The sequence below is a fragment of the Rhineura floridana genome, chromosome 1 (assembly GCF_030035675.1).
Source record: "Rhineura floridana isolate rRhiFlo1 chromosome 1, rRhiFlo1.hap2, whole genome shotgun sequence".
NCBI lineage: Eukaryota > Metazoa > Chordata > Lepidosauria > Squamata > Rhineuridae > Rhineura > Rhineura floridana.
In genome coordinates this window covers 46,924,276-46,945,414 of record NC_084480.1, presented here as the reverse complement: position 1 = coordinate 46,945,414, position 21,139 = coordinate 46,924,276, and the positions used below count along the sequence as shown (strand labels likewise).

The 21,139-nt window shown below is 40.4% G+C and overlaps 1 protein-coding gene across 2 annotated transcripts in view; it reads left to right on the top strand.

Moving 5' to 3' along the window:
* S100Z (S100 calcium binding protein Z) overlaps positions 1-2,364 on the top strand; it is a 48,271-nt gene extending 45,907 nt beyond the window's left edge. For both annotated transcript variants that reach the window (XM_061620365.1, XM_061620356.1), the window contains exon 4: positions 1,147-2,364. The gene's annotated coding sequence lies outside the window, so the exon portion shown is untranslated. The remainder of the gene's footprint in view (positions 1-1,146) is intronic.
* The last annotated feature ends 18,775 nt before the right edge of the window (positions 2,365-21,139 follow it).

Sequence of the window (21,139 nt, the reverse complement as noted above, 5' to 3'; positions counted from 1 at the left end):
ACCGTTAGGCTGCTTCCCTTCAGCCTGGGGCCTAAAGCTGTTGTGGGATGGAGCTGGGAAACTGGCCTTGGGAGATGCACACATGTCCCTAGACGCACATCCTCTAAGCCCAGTTTTCCCCTGGGAGAACCGCTTAACCTGTAAGGACATATTCGTTTCAGCATGCTGTTGGTTAGTAGTCTTCAGCCTATTGAAATGCAGGACCTTAAAACCCCATCCTGCACCATAAGACCCATTTTTAATTGTCTCCTTCTCTTTGGACAAATGGATGCCTTAATAGTCATGAAACAAGAGACCTGTGCAGCTTGCCGATGTTGTGTCTGTTAAAATTCTATCTTCACCATAATTATTACAAATAAATAAGCTGCCTCTTCCTTTGCAGCTAGTCACATTCAGTTTTCTTTCTTTTCTGTTCTTTTTATTAAGTATTACACTTCTATTCTGCTCTTCTTCCAGGGAGTTCAGGGCAAGTTCAGGGTAGTGAACATGGGCTCTCCACACACATTGTATTCCTGCAACACTCCTTTAGTACAGATTAAGTTGAGAGTGAGTGGCCCAAGGTCCCCCAGTGACCTCAAGGGTTAACTGGAGATTGGGAAACCCAAGTATCCCTAGTTCTAATCTTAACCTCTCTTACACACAGTTACAACCACTACCCTGGCACTTTTGCAACCCACCTAAGGTCAGGCTGCAACTCAGCTGTGGGTCCCAACCCTCTAGTGGAAGTCTAATGCAGTAGGACACATAAATATCAGATGTTCACTATTGTTTTCTGTTGCCCATTTCTTTAACATTGAAGTACTACATATCTGTAGTGTTCCGAAGGGCAGTGGTGTTGAGCTCACCTTAAACATTTCTATGCTAGCACTAGCATGCCAAGTTTTCAAACTGGACCTTTCGTTTGCTATGAGCTTGTGTGAAACTATACACGTAAGGCATACAGAAAGTGTTCATGTTCATGAATGTAACCTGCACCAATTTTATGCAGATAAGCACAATGGTACCTTTAGTTTTAATATCTATACATATCTTTTATTTTTCTACTGCAGCTTTGTTACTTCCCCTTTAATGCATATGTGGGTAGTTTCCCTTTTCCTAAGGATGTTTTCATTGCTTAATACCTGCTACATCTATTTGCATTGGCAGGTTGCACTCGCCTTTTGGACAGGATGGGAGACAGTAACTTCAACTGAACCAAGATTTCATCTTTTCTTTTGTGTTTTCCCTTCTTCTCCAGCAATACAAGCTTTCCTAACAGCGTTCTCTAATCTGTTTTTATATCTGTGCTCATTCATAAGCTAAAAGTGTGCTAAAAGCCAATGTGTTACTTACAGCAATTGTAGTTGCAAATGGAATGTAAATATGGCTGCTATATGTATTGGACCTTTACATTTGTCACCAGATGGCATCTTGGATGCTGTGTTGTAGGTCACCCCTTGAGACGGGCAACCAGTTCCACTGTCCTTCTGAGTAAGGGTGAAACAGATAGCTCAGAGCCACATCATAACTGCTTAACAGTTTGTGGTGTCGTGTCTGCCCTATGTGAGATGATAGTGATTTCACCATGAGATTGAGGACACCATTACCACCTCTTTCTCTGGATTTCTGAGCAGCTGTGGAGAGGTAGTCATACTAGGACTAACTGTATGGTTATAGGCTACAGCCACACACACACGGTATAGGCACTCCACAGCCAGGTTTTAAATTGTTAATACAGAGCTCCTGGCCACTTGAGTCCATCCGTAATGCAGAGCTCTAAGTGTATCGGCAAATGGCAACATAACTTTTCTGTTTCTCCAGAAACTGCAAGCATAATTGCAAGGGCAGGGGGAAGAGTACAGGTGCTGATCAGCTCTTTCCTGGTGAGAAGAATATTTTGCCCAAAACAGGCAAAGAAAGAGGAAAGTCAAAGCCATGTATGCCTCCTAAATGATTCATCTGGCCAAAGGCCAGATTTGAGTGAAAAATTGGAGGTAGTCTCACCTTTAATGGACCACAGTATCTCTTAGCTCTATCATGTTTCCTAGCACCCTGTCAATGGCTTAACAAGTATTCACCCCCAAGAGGCTCACCAAAAGAAAGTACTTGAGACAAGCCAGCCAGTCTATCCCCCTGATTCGGAAGCTCTTTTCTCCATGTATCTTTATATTGCTTTCCCCCCCTCAATATCTTCTCAATATCTAACTGCTTGAAAAGATCCATCCAAAAGATTTTCACAAACCACTTCTGGGTTCTGTTTTAGAATTACTGGGTTTAGGGTTCAGTTGTTATAAGAATGCAGGTGGTTCTGCTGCATGACTGTTTTCTCCCATTAACATTTTATATTTTATTCTTTTAATGTAGTTTAAATAAACTGCAATAAAATACTAGACAGAGACTCTGATGTTGGGATTTGTGTATATGAGGTACTCCAGACACTTTCTGTGAAAACATGAATACGAAATGGAAAATCAGCAGCCCCCCCCACTCCGTTTTGCATTTTAAAATGTATTTGAACCTGGGTGTGTATCCTTGCAGATGCCCAGTCTGAGAAACATGAAAGCTGCAATCCTATACCCCCTTACTTGGGAATAAGTCTTATTGAACTCAATGGGTACATGTACATAATTGTGCTCTGTGTGCGTGTTATATGCATACTCAAGTGTGACTCACTTATGGAAGTATCACAGTCTACATGACTTCCACAGCACATAGTTAAACTATGGAATTTACGAACACAAAATGTGGAGATAGCCACCAACCTAGATGGTTTTAAAAGGGGATTAAACAAATTCTTGGAGGATGAGGATCTCAGTAGCTACTAGCCATGAGGACTATAGGCTTCCTCCAGGGTCAGAGACACAATGCCTCTTTCCCAACAGTGGGAAAGAGCTACTGCTGTCACATCCTGCTTGTGGACTTCCCACTGGCATCTGGTTGGATGCTAATTTATATAGGTCTTGTGTCTGATCAAGCACAGCTCTTTTTATATTCTTATGAGGTAGCAAAATGAAATGTGATATAGTCAGACACCCTGATTATGAGAAAAATCTGTAAATGGTATATATTTTCCATTTTAGTTCCCAAATAAAGGACTTAAAATTTACCTACAAATGGCTGAGGCACTTCAAAATTAGACAGAGGTACATGTGTAGTCCAAGATAGCCTGCTTGGTTGAAAACTCTGTGGAGCCGATATCATAATGCCGTTGTATAAATCTATGGTGCGGCCACATTTGGAATACTGTGTACAGTTCTGGTCACCTCATCTCAAAAAGGATATTATAGAGTTGGAAAAGGTTCAGAAGAGGGCAACCAGAATGATCAAGGGGATGGAGCGACTCCCTTACGAGGAAAGGTTGCAGCATTTGGGGCTTTTTAGTTTATAGAAAAGGCGGGTCAGAGGAGCCATGATAGAAGTGTATAAAATTATGCATGGCATTGAGAAAGTGGATACAGAAAAGTTTTTCTCCCTCTCTCATAATACTAGAACTCATGGACATTCAAAGAAGCTGAATGTTGGAAGATTCAGGACGGACAAAAGGAAGTACTTCTTTACTCAGTGCACAGTTAAAGTATGGAATTTGCTCCCACAAGACGCAGTAATGGCCACCAGCTTGGATGGCTTTAAAAGAAGATTAGACAAATTCGTGGAGGACAGGACTATCAATGGCTACTAGCCGTGATGGCTGTGCTCTGCCACCCTAGTCAGAGGCAGCATGCTTCTGAAAACCAGTTGCCGGAAGCCTCAGGAGGGGAGAGTGTTCTTGCACTTGGGTCCTGCTTGCGGGCTTCCCCCAGGCACCTGGTTGGCCTCTCTGAGAACAGGTTGCTGGACTAGATGGGCCATTGGCCTGATCCAGCAGGCTCTTCTTATGTTCTTATGTAATGTGTGTAAATAAGCCACATGTCATTAACCGTAATCTCTGCTGACCTTCAAGGGAACCAAACCCTGGGTAAGCACAGGAACCCTTGGAAGTCTCACACCACTCTGATATTGGGGTGATGCACAACAATATGCATTTTTGTAAACATTGGTTGGCGAACTGCATTGCAAAATTGAAATAAGGGCAAATTTTAAAGGGTGGCAGTGCTTTGGTTCTCATGTTGTTTTGGAAATTGCAAATTTGATAGATTCAGCTTGAAATGTGAACTGAGTCAAATTTCTCCCCCATCCCTACCTAGGAGTGAGTTCTATTCAGCTCAGTGGGGCTTAGTTGCGAGAAATGTAGAGATGACTTAGTGGATGAAGTGGCAGTTACAGGAACTCTGGGGGAAAGTGACCATGTTATACTTTAGTTCTTGATTTTAAAAGAAGCAAAAGCTGAGAGTAGCCATACACATACCCTGGACTTCAGGAAAGCTGATTTTAATAAACTCAGAGCAATGATAAGCAAGCAACCCTAATGAGAAAAGGAGTCAAAGATGGATAGGAGTTTCTAAAAAAGGAAGTTCTAAAGGCACAATTGCAAACAATTCCAACAAAGGGAAACGGGGGGAGACAGCAGAAGAAATCAATGTGGCTTCACAAAAACCTTAGAGATGACCTGAAAACAAAAAAGGCCACATATAGGAAGTGGAAGGCGAGGCCACAAAGGAAGAGTACAGACAGGCAGCATGGAATTGCAGGGATGGCTTCAGGAAGGCTAAAGGTGAGAATGAGCTGAGGTTAGCAAGAGATGCCAAAAGCAACAAAAAAACTTTCTTCAGGCACATCCTTAGTAAAAGATAGAGAAAAGAAATGGTGGTACAGCTACTCAATGAGGATGGCAAAATGATAACAGATGACAAAGAAAAGGCAGAAGTGCTGAATTCCTACTTTGGCTCAGACTTCTCCCAAAAGAGGGTCTATGACTCTCTTGGCAAACGTGAAGTTGAAGGGGGAAGATTGCAGCTTGAGACTGATAGAGAAATAGTCAAGGAATACCTAATTACTTTGAACGAGTTCAAATCTCCAGGGCCCGATGAATTGCATCCTAGAGTATTGAAGGAACTGGCTGAAGTCCTCTCGAAACTGCTGTCTATTATCTTTGCAAAATTGTGGAGGATGGGTGAAGTGCCAGATGACTGGAGGAGGGCCAATGCTGTCCCTATCTTCAAAAAGGGCAAAAAGGAGGAACCTTGGAACTATAGACCAATCAACCTAAATTCAATCCCTGGGAAAATTCTGAAGCAGATTATAAAGCTGTCAGTCGGTAAGCACCTTGAAAACAATGCAGTGATTAGTAGAAGCCAACATGGATTTGTCAATAACAAATCCTGCCAAATCCCAATCTTATCTCATTTTTTGATCAGGTAACCTCCCTGATAGACTGTGGAAATGCTGTGGACATAATATATCTCAACTTCAGCAAAGCTTTTGACAAAGTGCCCCATGATATTCTGATTATGCAGCGGCTCGACTACTTACAAACTGTCGCCGCCGGGAGCATATCACCCCAGTGCTGTTCGACCTGCACTGGCTTCCAGTTGTTTTCCGGGCCCAATTCAAGGTGTTGGTATTAACCTTTAAATCCCTACACAGTCTCGGCCCAGTTTATGTGATGGAGTGCCTCCAACGCCACCAATTATGCCGCCCGACAAGATCAGCCACACAGGGCCTTCTCTCAGTCCGGCCAACTAAAACAGCTAGGTTGGTGGGGACTAGAGAGAGGGCATTTTCAGTGGTGGCCTCCACTCTCTGGAACTCCCTCCCGTATGATCTTCGGCATGCCCCATCCCTGAATGTATTCCGCCAGGCCTTGAAGACCTGGCTTTTCAGACAGGCCTTCGGGACTTCCGGGGAGGGTTAATCTCTATGACAAATTGCCTATTACTCTGAACTGTCACTGTTTATAGTTTTTATTGTTTGTATTGTATTATTATGATGTATTTTATTGTAACCAAGATGTACGTCGCCTAGAGTGGCCACTGGCCAGATAGGTGACACATAAATTAAATTATTATTATTATTATTATTAGCAAGTTAGCTAAATGTGGGCTGGATGGAACAACTATCAGGTGGATTCACAGCTGGCTACAGAATCATACTCAAAGAGTGCTTTGCAATGGTTCCTTCTCAAACTGGGGGGAGGTAACGAGTGGGGTACCACAGGGCTCAGTCCTGGGCCCGTGCTCTTCAACACTTTTATTAATGACTTGGATGAGGAGGTGCGGGGAATGTGTATCAAGTTTGCAGATGACACAAAATTAGGAGGGATAGCTAATACCGTGGAAGACAGAAACAAAATTCAAAGTGATCTTGATAGGCTAGAGCATTAGGCTGAAAGCAACAGAATGACATTTAGCAGGGATAAATGCAAAGTTCTACATCTAGGAAAACGAAACCAAGTGCACAGTTATAAGATGGGAGATATTTGGCTCAACAATACCATATGAGAGAAGGATCTTTTTGTTGATCACAAGTTGAATATGACCCAACAGCGCAATGTGACTACAAAAAAGGCAAATGCTATTTTTTTTGCTGCATTAACAGAAGTATAGTTTCCAGAAGTATAGTGAAGTACATTGATTAGGCCTCATATTGAATGCTGCATCCAGTTCTGGACACCGCATTTTAAGAAGGATGCAGACAAACTGGAACAGGTTCAGAGGAGGGCAATGAGGATGATCAGGGGACTGGAAACAAAACCCTGTGGGAAGAGACTGAAAGAACTGGGTATGTTTTGTCTTAAGAAGATAAAACTGAGGGGAGATATGATAGCACTTCAAGTACTTGAAAGGTTGTCACACAGAGGAGGGCCAGGATCTCTTCTTGATTGTCCCAGAGTACAGGACATGGAATAGCGGACTGAAGTTACAGGAAGCCAGATTTTGACTGAACATCAGATAAAACTCCCTGTTAGAGTGGTACTACAATGAAACCAATTACCTAGGGAGGTGGTGGGCTCTCCAACAATGGAGGCATTGAAGAGGCAGCTGGACAGCCATCTGGCAGGTATGATTTAAATTAAATTCCTGCACTGAGCAGGGGGATGGATTTGATGGCCTTACAGGCCTCTTCCAACTCTGCTCTTCTATGATTCTATGAAATTGGTTTATGAGGCAACAAATAAATATAATTAATAATATAATTAATATAATTAATCATCAGTTGGTTTGTGCCATAAGATATCTATTTATTGGGGGGTGGGGGATCCTGGAAATTACAGGCTGGTTAGCTTAACATCTGTTCTTGTTAAAGATAGAATTGCAAATCATAAAAGAACAAGACTTGCTGAAGAAGAACCAGCATGGCTTCCATATCACTTTTGTGTTCTTTGAGTGTGTCAATTCTCAATTCCATACTAGGGATCGCTAGGAAAAGGACTGAAAATAAAATTGCCCATAACATAATATTATACAAATCTATGGTGCAAGTGCACCTGTAATACTGTATACAGTTGTGGTCACCTCAAAAAAGATATTGTAGAGCTGGAAAAGTTCAGAAAAAATAATCAAGGCATTGGAGTAACGTCCTGTATGAGGAAAGGTTACGATACTTGGGAATTTTTAGTTTAGAGAAAAGACAAAAGGGAAAATGAGAGAGGTGTATAAAATTATGCTTGGTGGGAGAAACTGGAAAGGGAAAAGTTTGTCTCTCTCTCTGTCATAATACTAGAACTTGGGGCCAGCCAATGAAGCTGAATACTGGAAGATGCAGGACAGACAAAATAAAGTACTTCTTCACACAGCCCATAACAATGCTATATTTTCTATTACTGAGATCAATTGAAGAGATGGGATGAGGCAGGATAAGTCAGACAGAGACTGGAGATTTATCTGCTGTCTTTAATTAAATTGCACCATGATCATGAATTTAGACTAGCCTCCCCTCTTCAGACAATGAAAAGGGTGCTTGCTGCATGGGCTTATCCAGACATTCTCAGCTCTACCATTAAGCACTTGAAATAAGAAAATCTATATGGGAGGGTCTACCTGAAAAGAGCTATTTATGGTCTAATATCCTTACCTGTACATGTGAGACTAGTAAACAGCAATGTCAAGCAGTCGCTTCTTAAGATTCTTCAGGATTCTGGTTGCATTCAATGTCCATAAATTGCTTAGAAAACAAGTTGTACTGCCTTTAAGCCTGCAGGCATTGACATTGGCTTTTATGCCTGTTTAAATGAAACTTTAAGTAGCACTTGAAGAAATTACTGGATTAATCTATTCTAGTATTTGTCAAGGCAGTTTTAATAAGCCTTTATCACAGAGCTTGGAAAAGTTACTTTTTTGAACTACAACGCCCATCAGCCCAATCCAGTGGCCATGCTGGCTGGGGCTGATGGGAGTTGTAGTTCAAAAAAGTAACTTTTCCAAGCTCTGCTTTATCATCACACCTAATCAGAGATCAGGATAAGGTGCCTGATGACGTCAACATGCTGTTGCTTACTTCTGAATTCTGCCGTTTTTCCAGGCATTAATTCTCCATGTAAATCCATGTCAAGGCAACACATCCTCATCCTCTTGCATTAGCAGCATTATGGACGTGTCAAGTGGCTCAAGTGACAACAAGTTGTTCAAGTTGGACAGGGTCATGCATCACTGAACCCCAACATTAAAAGCAAGAACAAGTGGATGTTTTGAAATTCTAGGCACAAAAAATATGGAGGTAGCTGGAGAAGAAGAAAGTGGCACTGAATTTGAAGGGATACAGGCAGGTTCTGTCTCCCCTGCCTCCATTTGATAACTGATAATACATTAGTACAGCAAGTATCATTAAAATAATTGAGAATTACATCTTTTGACATTATAGTAATAAAGCTGTTATGGTAGTTACAGGAATGAATCTGGTTCCATTTAAAGGAACACACCATACATCCAACATTCTGAAACTGTCACTGTGCTGTGAGATTAATTTTGTTACGCATATGAAAATAACAACTATGGTAGGTTTGTACTAAATACACACTCTGTTTATAATTCATTTTATTTATTTACTATTTATTTAAAATAATCCTTGAGCACTCTTCATCAACAGATTCCAGGGTGGTGTACAAGAAGTGTGAATAAAATTAACACAACATATAAGTACAATTTAAAACCCCACAGATAAACACAACAAAATACAATGAAACAAAAAACCCCAAAGCTAAACACAGAGTAGAACACAATTCCCAAAATCATCTATAATCTAAGAGCAATTCCAGACAACCTGTTTATTCAGCATACATCCTGATTTGTTTGCAGGGAGGTTAGAAGATGCTGCATCAAAGCAAGTGTTATCCCTCACTTCCCAATACATTTTCCTATTACTTTTCTTGTTGTAAAAAGTCCAATCATTTGATAAAGTGGGCTGTTTGCATAAGACACCCCCCCCATCAGCTATCACAGTGCAATTTGAATTTGCCCGTATGTGATTGAATCCTACCTGAAAATAGTGACAGGCTGGAAGTACCCTGAGATGTCTAAGAAAATAAGTAGGTCTTCATCTCGCACCAAAAATCTTTTAATGGTAGCACTAGGTGAGCCTTCTAAGGGCATTCCAAAGCTGGGGCACCATCACAGAAAAGATCCTCTCCATTGTAGAAGCGTAGTGCACTCCTACTAGAGATGTGGGCAAATTTTGGCACTTTTTTATTTGTTACTGTCAGAATCCGTAAATCCTGTATGTCTTCGGACTGGGTTTGACTAATGTTTGCGACTGTCAGCGACACTGGCCTTTTAATAAAACAAATCCACAGCTAAGAACATAAGAACATAAGAAGTGCCTGCTGGATCAGGCCAGTGGCCCATCTAGTCCAGCATCCTGTTCTCACAGTGGCCAACCAGGTGCCTGGGGGAAGCCCGCAAGCAGGACCCAAGTGCAAGAACACTCTCCCCTCCTGAGGCTTCCGGCAACTGGTTTTCAGAGCATGCTGCCTCTGACTAGGGTGGCACAGCACAGCCATCACGGCTAGTAGCCATTGATAGCCCTGTCCTCCATGAATTTGTCTAATCTTCTTTTAAAGCCATCCAAGCTGGTGGCCATTACTGCATCTTGTGGGAGCAAATTCCATAGTTTAACTATGCACTGAGTAAAGAAGTACTTCCTTTTGTCTGTCCTGAATCTTCCAACATTCAGCTTCTTTGAATGTCCATGAGTTCTAGTATTATGAGAGAGGGAGAAGAACTTTTCTCTATCCACTTTCTCAAGGCCATGCATAATTTTATACACTTCTATCATGTCTCCTCTGACCCGCCTTTTCTCTAAACTAAAAACTAAAAAGCCCCAAATGCTGCAACCTTTCCTCGTAAGGGAGTTGCTCCATCCCCTTGATCATTCTGGTTGCCCTCTTCTGAACCTTTTCCAACTCTATAATATCCTTCTTGAGATGAGGCGACCAGAACTGTACACAGTATTCCAAATGCGGCCGCATTGACATCGGGCGGTATACAAATGCAATAAATAAATAAATCGTTATTAACATAAACAGCTTTGCTCTGAAGTGCTGCAATGTGTAGTTCTGTGTCAATGAGATGATAACAATCTCCATTAACATATTTGGTCAGCACTGTAGTAACCTGAGGCAAGACTCAGAGATTATCTGCCTAATTTAAATTTAAATAGAAAACCCAAGAGACCCTAGGTAGAAAGATTGCCAACAGCATTATCAATTTCATTAGCTATTACAAGCAGATTGAAATAGCAAAAAAAAAAAAAAAAAATCAGGGTGGAAATGTTGCTGATCAGCATCACAAGCCAGTTTCAAAAACCAAAACATGGACCAGAACCAAAGAGCAAACCCCATCCCTAACCTCTACTAAAGTGGGTTCTTGGAGCAGGGCCTCTCCAGAAGATCATAAGTAGGTGTGGGGAACCGTTGGTCTTCCAGTTGCTGCTGAACTACAACTCCCATCAGCCCCAGTAAGCATGGCAAGTGGCCAGGAATTATGGGAATTGTAATTCAGCGACATCTGGAGGGCCAAGAGTTCCCCACATTGGATCTCATGAAAAGAGTCAAAAGGACAAAACCTGTATGTGTCCATGTGGACAAGCTACAGTATGGTCAATTATTGCTAGATGTACAAGTCCATGCTATTTCAAACTATGAAAGAAGAATATATGTCCTAAAAGCCTCTTGTAAAGATTTAGCTGTTTTTTTCTGCATGCATGCCCTGTAGCCAAACTCATCATAAGTATGTTCTAGGTTCAAGCACAAAGAAAATATTCTTCACCAGTACTTAGATATAGTACTAGAATGTCATAAAACTTATCTATTTATCTATTTATTTATTACATTTATATTCCTCCTTTTCCCCAAGGAGTTCAAGGTGGCATACATACATGGCTGTCCCCTTCCCAAATTTATCCCCACAACAGCCCTATGAGGTAGGTTAGACTGAGAGATAATGACTGGCTCACCCAGTGAGCTTCATAGCTGAGTGGGGATTTGAACTGTAATCTCCCATGTCCTAGTCTGACACACTAACTCACTACACCACAAAATGGTCAACAGAGACCAACTGCAAATTTCTTAATCTTTCTTTCCTTCCAGTATTTATATATCTTCTTGATGCTGCTAATTGATACAAGAACTTTTTATATTATTATATGACATCATCTCCATGTCTAATAAGGGTTTTTGACTGACAGTGTAACAATTAATGGATTCTCCATTATTCAGAGATAATTAGGTTGTTTGCACATCACTGAGTGTGGCTTCATTGTGAGGCAAATACGTTATACTGTCAATGTTATCTGCTTTTAGCCACATGTTACTAGATGAAAGATAGCATTTTTTATCTATTACTTTCCTTAGTTTATTTTCTAAGCCAACTGGAGTCTGGAGCTTCTATTTACAGTGATAGTACCTAAACTGCAATGACAGAATTGTATCCTTTGGGAATCACACAAAGTAAATAAACTTTGAGTATAGGGGAATAATATAAGATACCATGCTGTTAAATCAATAGAGGGGGAAGAATATAAACAATAAACAGGTAGGATGTATGAGAATGTTTCCAAAATATATAAACCTTGAAGTGCTAAAAGCAACCAGAGGCTGGAAGCAAAGTATTCCATGATGATGAGCACGCTAATTTTTACCGAACTACACATTATTTTAAATGTGTTGCTTGGTCTTTTAAAAATTAAAACCAAGCATGTGTGCGTGTGTGCTCTTCCCTGTGTATTGTAATCTTGATACAGATTGGAAGCCTGCAATTTATTTTATTTTTAATTCAAAGTTGCTTCAAGAGATGCATTTAAAGTAACGTGTTGTTAGGCTGGAAAGTGGCAACTTGAGGAAATATTTGCAGCCCTAACCTATGCATGTTCATTAAGATGTTCATATCACTAAGTTCAGTTGGATTTACAGCTCATCTACATGATGGTTTACTGTGTGTTTGGTTCTACACACATCTCCTTTTAATTCACAGGATTCACATGACATTACTGTCAAACAGAAGCTATCACACAGTTTCCCCCCTGTAAATCTGTACTAACCCAATCCACTGATTATATGAAAAGGGAAGAAAAAAGCATCTTCACTCCGTATCTCTAGTGCTTTGCTCCAATGCTTTTAGATGGATGTGTCAATCATTCCCCTCTCCATGCCCACTATCTCCCTCTCCCTTCTTTCATTTTGAAATGTGGGCTGACAAGCAACTTCCAGCTGCTTTCCTCTGTTCTGCTGGCCTTTTTTATGTTGCTGCAAATGGTGCTGTTATTTTTCTTTTCCCCTTAGTTTGTGTGCAAAAGCATACCACTGCTCAAACAAAGATTTGTATTTCAGCTGTATCGTACCAGTGAAAATACAAATAATTGCTCTTCTGGGTCATTTTTTTAAAAATGGAACATACTGCAGCTGGTAGAACAAACTGAGCATGCTCAGTTGCCAAGCAACCAGAGGGAGTGGAAATGTTAAATTAGAGAGCATGGGCATTAGGAAACTGTATGATTAATCCTTCCTCTCAGTGTAAATAGAAAAAACCATGTTTGTAGCTGGCATTGAGCCCTTACAGTGGACAGTGCAAATAGAAAACAGAGGCAAAAACAGTGTCATTAGTATGAAGTAATGCTCCCATGTGGATAAGTCCTTACTTCAGTCCTAAGTAATGTGTGCCTTAACTGGATTATAACCTTGTCACGGGATAGGGCCTTGTTTTACATGAAAGAATGCTGGGATGACAAAGCAATAGAGCACCCTTGGAAAAGGTACCCATATCAGTTGCTAGAAAAGTTTGGAACACTTCTCTCTCCTTTGTATGATGGGAAGCACTGGTAACAGTTTACCAACCTGGGTAGATAATCCACCCTTGTATATGCCTGCAACCAAGGCATCAGGCACTGAATAATATGGATCTAGGGAAAATTAGCAATGCTTTAATAATGAGAGGTTCAATGTTTTCAAAATGATCAGCAGAATGATACTATAATAGTATATCAATAGTACTGTTGGTAGGATGGACTGCCTGAGATACTGGGGCATTTTAGAAAAAACAACCAAAGTTTTATAAAGTTATGAAGGGTGTGGAGAGACTGAAAGAGAGAAGAGCTTTTATCTCTTTCTTAAAGAGAGGAATACCAGGTTCCCCACATCTGATGTAGAGGCTGGTCCACATAGAGCCATTTTGTGTGTAGTTGCCCGCCTTGCAGAACCTCCAGTTTTCACCACACCACCACAAACCAGGAAGGAGTAAGTGAGGTTTGTAAATATCAGAAATTCTGAACTCGGTTCATCATAGATAGTCCATATAGCTGAATTGAAAATGGTTATGGTGGGAATCCTTGGCTGTAAGAAATAATCTGTGATTGCTGAAGTTGAATTAAAAGTGGAAATCTTCCCTCTGTAGGACACCAGGCAAGTCTTCCCCAAGCTAGGTTCTGGAGACTGCCGGCTAGATGATATCACTGCACAGGGCTGGTACATGATATTTTGCTACCTAAAGTGAAGGACAAGATGGCACCCTATTCATTCCTTGTACAGAAGGCAAGTGGACTGGCAGTTAAATCTGACTTCAGCACTGACAATGCCTTCCACAACAACTGGAGGCAGCAGGATAATTTAAGCACTGCTCCCTGTCCCCAGCATCAGCCAACTGAGGTGACTGTGTCACTCTACCTCATGGTAGAGCTGACACTGTCAATGGGAGTCCATTGCCATGTTAATTCAGGTTTATACAAGGTCTGTGGGCCAGGCAAAACTAGCCTATCTCAAACGGGGTTTTGTGACAAAATAAGCAATGTAAAGCATTTTATGCAATCAAAAGTAATTTCTCCTCCTGTTCTGGCTGAAAAAGAATCCAGAGTAACCAGACAGAATCCAGTGAGCTCGAAACCAAAGCTTGCTTTGTCCTGCAGCATATAGATTAGAGGCCTTTTAAAAAATGTTTTCAGAGCATCCATATTGTGAACCCCAAAGTAATCCAAATAGCATTTTCTGATACATACTGTATTTGAATACTGAATGTTTGTTAGCATTAGTCCAGGCATGGGGATCAGCATCTCTGATTAGAAAGGCACTTCAGAAATGGATAATGGTTAAAACAACTTAAACACCCTTTATAATTGCAGTGATTTAGTTGCATTTGTTGTGACACAAATGACATGGGTCAAAATCTTGTCAATTTGAAGTTCCATGGTAGAACATTTGTCTTTAAGTGCAAAAAAGGACGTTTTTGTTTTGTTTGGCTAGCTGCTGGAACTCTCCATTTTTGTTTTTCAAAAAGTTTTATATAGAATGTCTTGTATGTACTAAATAGCTGCAGATTTAGAAAGATGGCATTAATGATCCCCCTCCCCACAACCATCCACATAAGAAGAATGGTAGTTATGTCAGTGATATCATGAAACTATCTGTAGAAAAATTGTTCCATGAAATTACTGTTGGGGAAAAGGCATAAAATGCTTTCCCTTTATTATCTTTTAAGCTTTGTCAATTATCAATTGATCCAAAATAAAGTAAGAGTGGTTGGTTTTTCCACTTTCTCAACCTTGATTTTCTTCTGCTTTCTTCCCTAAGGGTTTCCTATATTGTACTTATTGTTAAAGTCCAATTAATTTCACATTTAAACCTGTAGCCAATACAGATATCTGCAAACTGCTTGGAGGGAGCTGGGGATGCGTGCTAAGGGTGAATAACTAGAAATAGGTTATGGTTCTCAAACTAAGCATGTTGCAAATTGATGTAAGCCACAGAAAGACCAGCAAACCACTCAGGTCAGGCCTTAATTTTGAAAGAAATCTTGTCTTATAAAAATCAGTTCTCATTCAGCCTTCTTTTGTCTCTAAGTTCCTTTCATGGTTCAGAATAAGCAGAATGAAAAATGTACTTATCATGAAGAGTGTAATCTAAGGGGTATGAATTTTGCCGTCAATTGATTTTTTTAAAAAAATTCTCACTTAAGCAATTGCATTTTGAGTATCTGCCTAATAAGATCAAAATTAAAAATATTGTAGTAGCCTTATTTTAGCAGTGAAAAGAAAGTGAGGCTTTCCATTTAGTAAAAATCACCCAAACATAACTCTTTGGGGAACTATCATCATGGTCACATTCAACTCTGCCTTAATAATTATAACTCTTTTCTCTGACTCAGCTGAAAGTTTACACAGTGTATTAGTTAGTATTGGTTGATGGGGGGAAAACAGAATTGGCATATCTCAGGGCACAGCACTCATGAATTTTCTTGGGCAACCCAGTTGGCCACTGCAGAGAATGTATGTATACACCATACATCTAAAGCACATTGTTTTCCCCAAAGAATCCTGAGAACTGTAGTTTACCTCTCACAGAGCTACAATTGCCAGCATCCTTAACAAACAACAGTTCCCAGGATTGGGGAAAATATTTATTTGGGGAAAATAATGGGTTTTAATGTATGGTGTGTATACACAGCCAAAGACAAATTGTGTGTGTGACAACTATAACAAATCTTTGTTCCTCATGTTTTAGTGTACCTCTTTCTTGGGTCCTATGGGGCTCGTTGAAACGAATACTGCAAACACAATTACAATGTTTGTTTTATATATATATATTTAAACAATAACTGAATAACACCATGTAACAATAACAATAACACCATGTATGCCAACAGAATATATCATATATCTTCTTAACATAATAATTCCCAAAGTCCAATGCATTCAGCAAGACATAAATGAAGAAGTTGCTTGCAGAAAGTCCAGTAGAGAAAATTCGGAAATTTCCAATTGCAAACTTCAAAGCCCTAAATAAAATATAATTTAAATTCAAATACATAAAGCCACAAAAGAATTAATTTACTCTTCCATCCCCTTTACACACATAATTGTAAAACCCCATTACCTAATTCAAGGTGACAAGGGCCTAGTCCTTACTCCCTGGCATTAACAGCTCCTTTTCTCTTCAGCTTCCTCACAGTTTGTACTCAACTCCTTAATACAATCCTTCCATAAGGTTTCTCCACCCACTGGACCAAACCAATATAACCCATAGGGGTTACATTCTCTCCCACTAAAACTCTGTCGACCCGACAGTTACTCAATTATAGCGCAACTAGAGCTAACTTTATATTATATATTTACATGATTATATTAATGCAATTAATATATTGCAACGTGTAACCACGGGTTGGAAACTCATGATACTTGGTATTGCTGAGAAACTGAAAACATAATCATTAAACTTTGCCGGCTTGGTCTTAATTCTTTGAGACCTCCGGTATATCTTATTGTTTTCTTCTAAATTTGCTGAAGAAGCTACAGTACTGAGAGAATCAATTTCGGCAATTCCCTGCGGCTCAAACACCCTGCTTTGTGTCCCTTCATTATGAGAGCTTGAAAATTTGTCTACATGCGCGGATAGAGAGATCGGATTGAACTCCGTCGCTAAAGGGTTAAGTTGTGATGAGCACTCCAGTGAAATTTCACCATCATCTTCTAATTGAATCCTTGCATCCTTAAACTTCTGCCTGGTCCTATTACTAATAGGATCATCTGGATTCCTCACAACAGAATTTTCTTCAATTGAAGAGATAAACCCACAGGGTCTTAACATATCTCGGTGCAGAGTTCGAATGGGGCCTTCACCACCTTCTGCTTGAACTCTATATACCGGAAGATTTTCATCAATCTGATCCAAAACTGTATGTACAACATGTTCCCATCTGTCAGCCAATTTCTGGGTTCCTCGAGGACTCAAATTACGTACTAGGACTCTATCTCCTGGTTCAATGTTGGACCTCACAACTTTGCCATCCCATCTCCTCTTATTGGCTTGCTGATGCTTTTCACTTTCCTTGGTAGCCAAGTCATACGCATAACGTAGCCTGCGTTTCAATTCTTTCACATATTCCTGATGACTTACTTCACTATGTCCCCTAGATTTTATCCCGAAACATAAATCAATAGGCAACAATGGTTGTCTTCCAAACATTAAAAAATAAGGAGATTCTCCTGTAGTATCATTCCTTGTGCAGTTGTAAGCATGCACCAATGGTTTTACGTACTTTCTCCAGTTAGTTTTCTTACTTGCTTCCAATGTTCCCAACATGTCTAAGAGAGTACGATTAAATCTCTCTACAGGATTCCCTCTAGGGTGGTATGGTGTGGTATGTGACTTAGTCCCAGCCAATTTACTCAACTCTACAACTAATTCTGACTCAAAACTTGCCCCCTGATCACTATGAATTCTTCTAGGGAATCCGTAGTGACTAATAAAACTTTCCCACAAGGTGTTTGCTATGGTTCTTGCTGTCTGGTCTCTAGTGGGATAAGCTTGAGCATATTTCGTAAAATGATCAGTGACGACTAAAATGGTTTTAATGCCTGTTGCATCAGGTTCCAGAGTCAGAAAATCTATACAAACCAATTCCAAGGGAGCATACACTTTAATATTGACTAATTCAGCTGCTCTCTCCACCTTAGCCTTCCTTCGTACACAACTTTCGCAATTACGGCACTTCTGCTCTACTGCTTGTGTCATTCTAGGCCAAAAGAATCTATCCCGTGCTAATTCCAAGGTCCTTTCCACTCCAAAGTGCCTCATCTCATCATGGATTCCTTCTAAAGCTCTCTTCCTATGGGTATAAGGGATCACCAATTGCTCCACTTCCTCTCCCCTCCGTTGTACTTTCCGATAAAGAATGCCATCTGATAAGAAAAGTCTATGCCACTCTCTTAGATAAAGTCTAGTCTCGTATTCTTCATATTTCTCCTCATCTATGGTAGGTTTATGATTTTGTTCCAAATATTTTATTACTTTGTTCATATACTTATCTTTCTTCTGCAGCCGTTTCCAATCTGGGGGATTAGTACCCTGTTCATAAAATAGATCATCTCTGCATCCTTGATTTTCATATTCTTCTGGAATACTATCCTCTGAGGAAGGTAATGTTTCAATAAGATTGCTGTTTCTTCTCGACTCTTTGGATGCAGACTGGTCACAAGAGAGTGCCTGAACTTGAATGACTGCTTTGCACATGGCCGCATCCCATGATTTCCAGATTTTAGGATCCTGCTGGCTTCTAGACAACATCTTGGCGATCCGCTCTGTTTGTCTGATTCCTTCCTCATCTTCCATAGGAACATGTTCTTGTCTTCGGGAGAGAAAGTCAGCATCTATATTATTCCGTACAGATCTGTAGACAATTTCAAAATTATATAAGGACAGGGTTGACACCCATCTCTGGCCTGCAGCATCTAGTTTGGCTGAAGTTAACACATATGTCAAGGGGTTATTGTCTGTCATTACTTTAAACTTAGCCCCATAAAGAAAATCATGAAAATTTTCACAAATAGCCCATTTCAAAGCCAGGAACTCTAACTTGTGCACTGGGTAATTGCATTCACTACGACTCAATCCTCTACTGGCATAAGCAATGACACGAAGGTTGCCATTCTGGATCTGGTATAATGCTGCTCCTAATCCAGTAGTACTGGCATCTGTATGCAATATATATGGAAGTCTCCAATCAGCAAACCCCAAAACTGGTGCGGTAGTCAATTTTTGTTTCAAGGTTTCGAAAGCCTTCTGGCAGCTAGTATCCCATCTATGTTTGAGAGATTGGTTCCCGGAACTTCTATTACCTTTAGGATTCCCTGCTAAGAGAGAATTTAATGGCTTAGCTAAAATTGAGTATCTCTGTACAAATCTTCTATAATAGCCAGCAAATCCTAAGAATCTCCGAAGCTCCCTAAGAGTATTGGGCACTGGCCAAGTGGTAATGGCATCAGTTTTCTCTTTATGTGGCTCTATCCCTGCTGCAGATATTACATGGCCCAGATACTTCACTGACGTTTGAAATAACTTACATTTGGCAGGGGCTAATTTCAGTCCATAATTATGAAGTCTTTTCAATACCTTTAGAAGCCTTTCCTCATGTTCTTCTTGGGTGGCTGAGAAAATGATCAAATCATCCAAAAACGCAACTACTTCAGTTAAATTTAAGCCATGCATAACATTCTCCATCATTCGTTGAAAAGTTGCTGGAGCATTTGTCAGGCCTTGGGGCATCATTTTAAATTGCCAATTACCAAATGGAGTGGTAAAAGCTGTCTTTTGACGATCTGCTGGTTCTACAGGAACTTGATAATATCCACTCTTCAGGTCCAAGACAGAGAACCACTTAGATTCTGCAAGCAATGCAAATGTCTATTCTAGGTAGGGGGTAAGCATCTTTCTTTGTTAAGTTATTCAATTTTCTATAATCTACCACCATCCTAAGCGCTCCAGATTTTTTTCTTACCAATACCACTGGGGATGCATACGGGCTGCTGGTTTCTTCAATGACCCCCAACATAACTAATTCCTGCAGATGTCTTCTTAAGTCCTCAAAATCAGCAGGTGAAACACACCTGGTTCTTTCTCTAAAGGGCACATCTCTTGTTAATTCAATTCTATGTGTCACACCCGAGACCTTGCCCAGGTCTAAATCATGTGCTGCAAAAACTCCTGGGGCTTCACTTGCTATAATTTGTGAAATTCTATTCTGCTCAGACTCACTCAATGTTGAAGCTTCAAAGTTAAGAGGTGAGGATTGTTCTCCTTTATTATTATTTGCTGTGACAAAATTCTGCATACATAGGGCCTTTGCCCATTTCAGAGCTTGGAAAAGTTACTTTTTTGAACTACAACTCCCATCAGCCCAATCCAGTGGCCATGCTGGCTGGGGCTGATGGGAGTTGTAGTTCAAAAAAGTAACTTTTCCAAGCTCTGGCCCATTCCACCTCACAAGCCTTAGCCACTATTGTGTGAGGGTTCAACACAATATCCCTTGCTGTTAAATTTTTAATATGCACTCCTATTCTCATATTAGTAGCAGTGAGCTTCACGATCTGTGGAAGAACAGCTAACCCTCCTGGCCCTGCTACTACTTCTGGGTCTTCCAGAAGGACTGTGGATTCTGGGCCTCGTCCTGGCACCTGTAACATACCTGACACTGTACACGATCCACCAGCTAGGATTTTAACAGGTTTTCTTCGTTGTAATCGTATCTCACTCCCATCTTCTTCTCCCAACTTCTGGCTTCTTGAAAAATGCCTATAAGCCATCCTCCACTGATATGGCAAGTCTACCTGGTTTAGAGGGCTGGAAGACTTTGGATTAAAATGAACTTCTGTTACACGTTTCAGGACATTCGTTCCAATAATAGCTGACACCTTTTGGTTCATGCGCTGATCAGGACATACAAGGGCTAGAATCTCATACCCATCCTCCCTGTCCTTATCATCATGTGGAATCTGCAATGCTAGCATTACAAATCCTATATAAGGCACTAGCTGACCTCCAGCTCCTTCTATCGCTAGTATATCACCAACGGGATGCAACTCTCTATGAGACAGGTGATCTTTGTAAAATGTCTCACATATGCAGGTTACTTGGGACCCAGTATCTATTAAACAACTACATTTTGCCCCATCCATAATCATTACATTCTGGTCCTATCAATTCCTGCAATATTTCCCTTTCACATTCAGTTAATCCTTCCTTTTTATAGGCGCACTGATTGGCAACATTGCTCTGAGTAATTTCCTTTGCAGCTGTCTGCTTCTGGTCCCTTGTGTTGTTTGTTAAATTCTGATGAACTAGAGTTGAGTTAGGTTCATTAATACAGTCTCTCCTACAATGTCCTTTTAATCCGCAATTGAAACACCATAATTCCCTGTTAGGCCTTCTAGCTGGTTCAGATCTTCTTTTTACACTATAGGTTTGAGGAAAGACTGACCTTGAACTCCTGAGATCTCTCTGCTGAGCAGACAATTTGAGCGTAGCCATTTC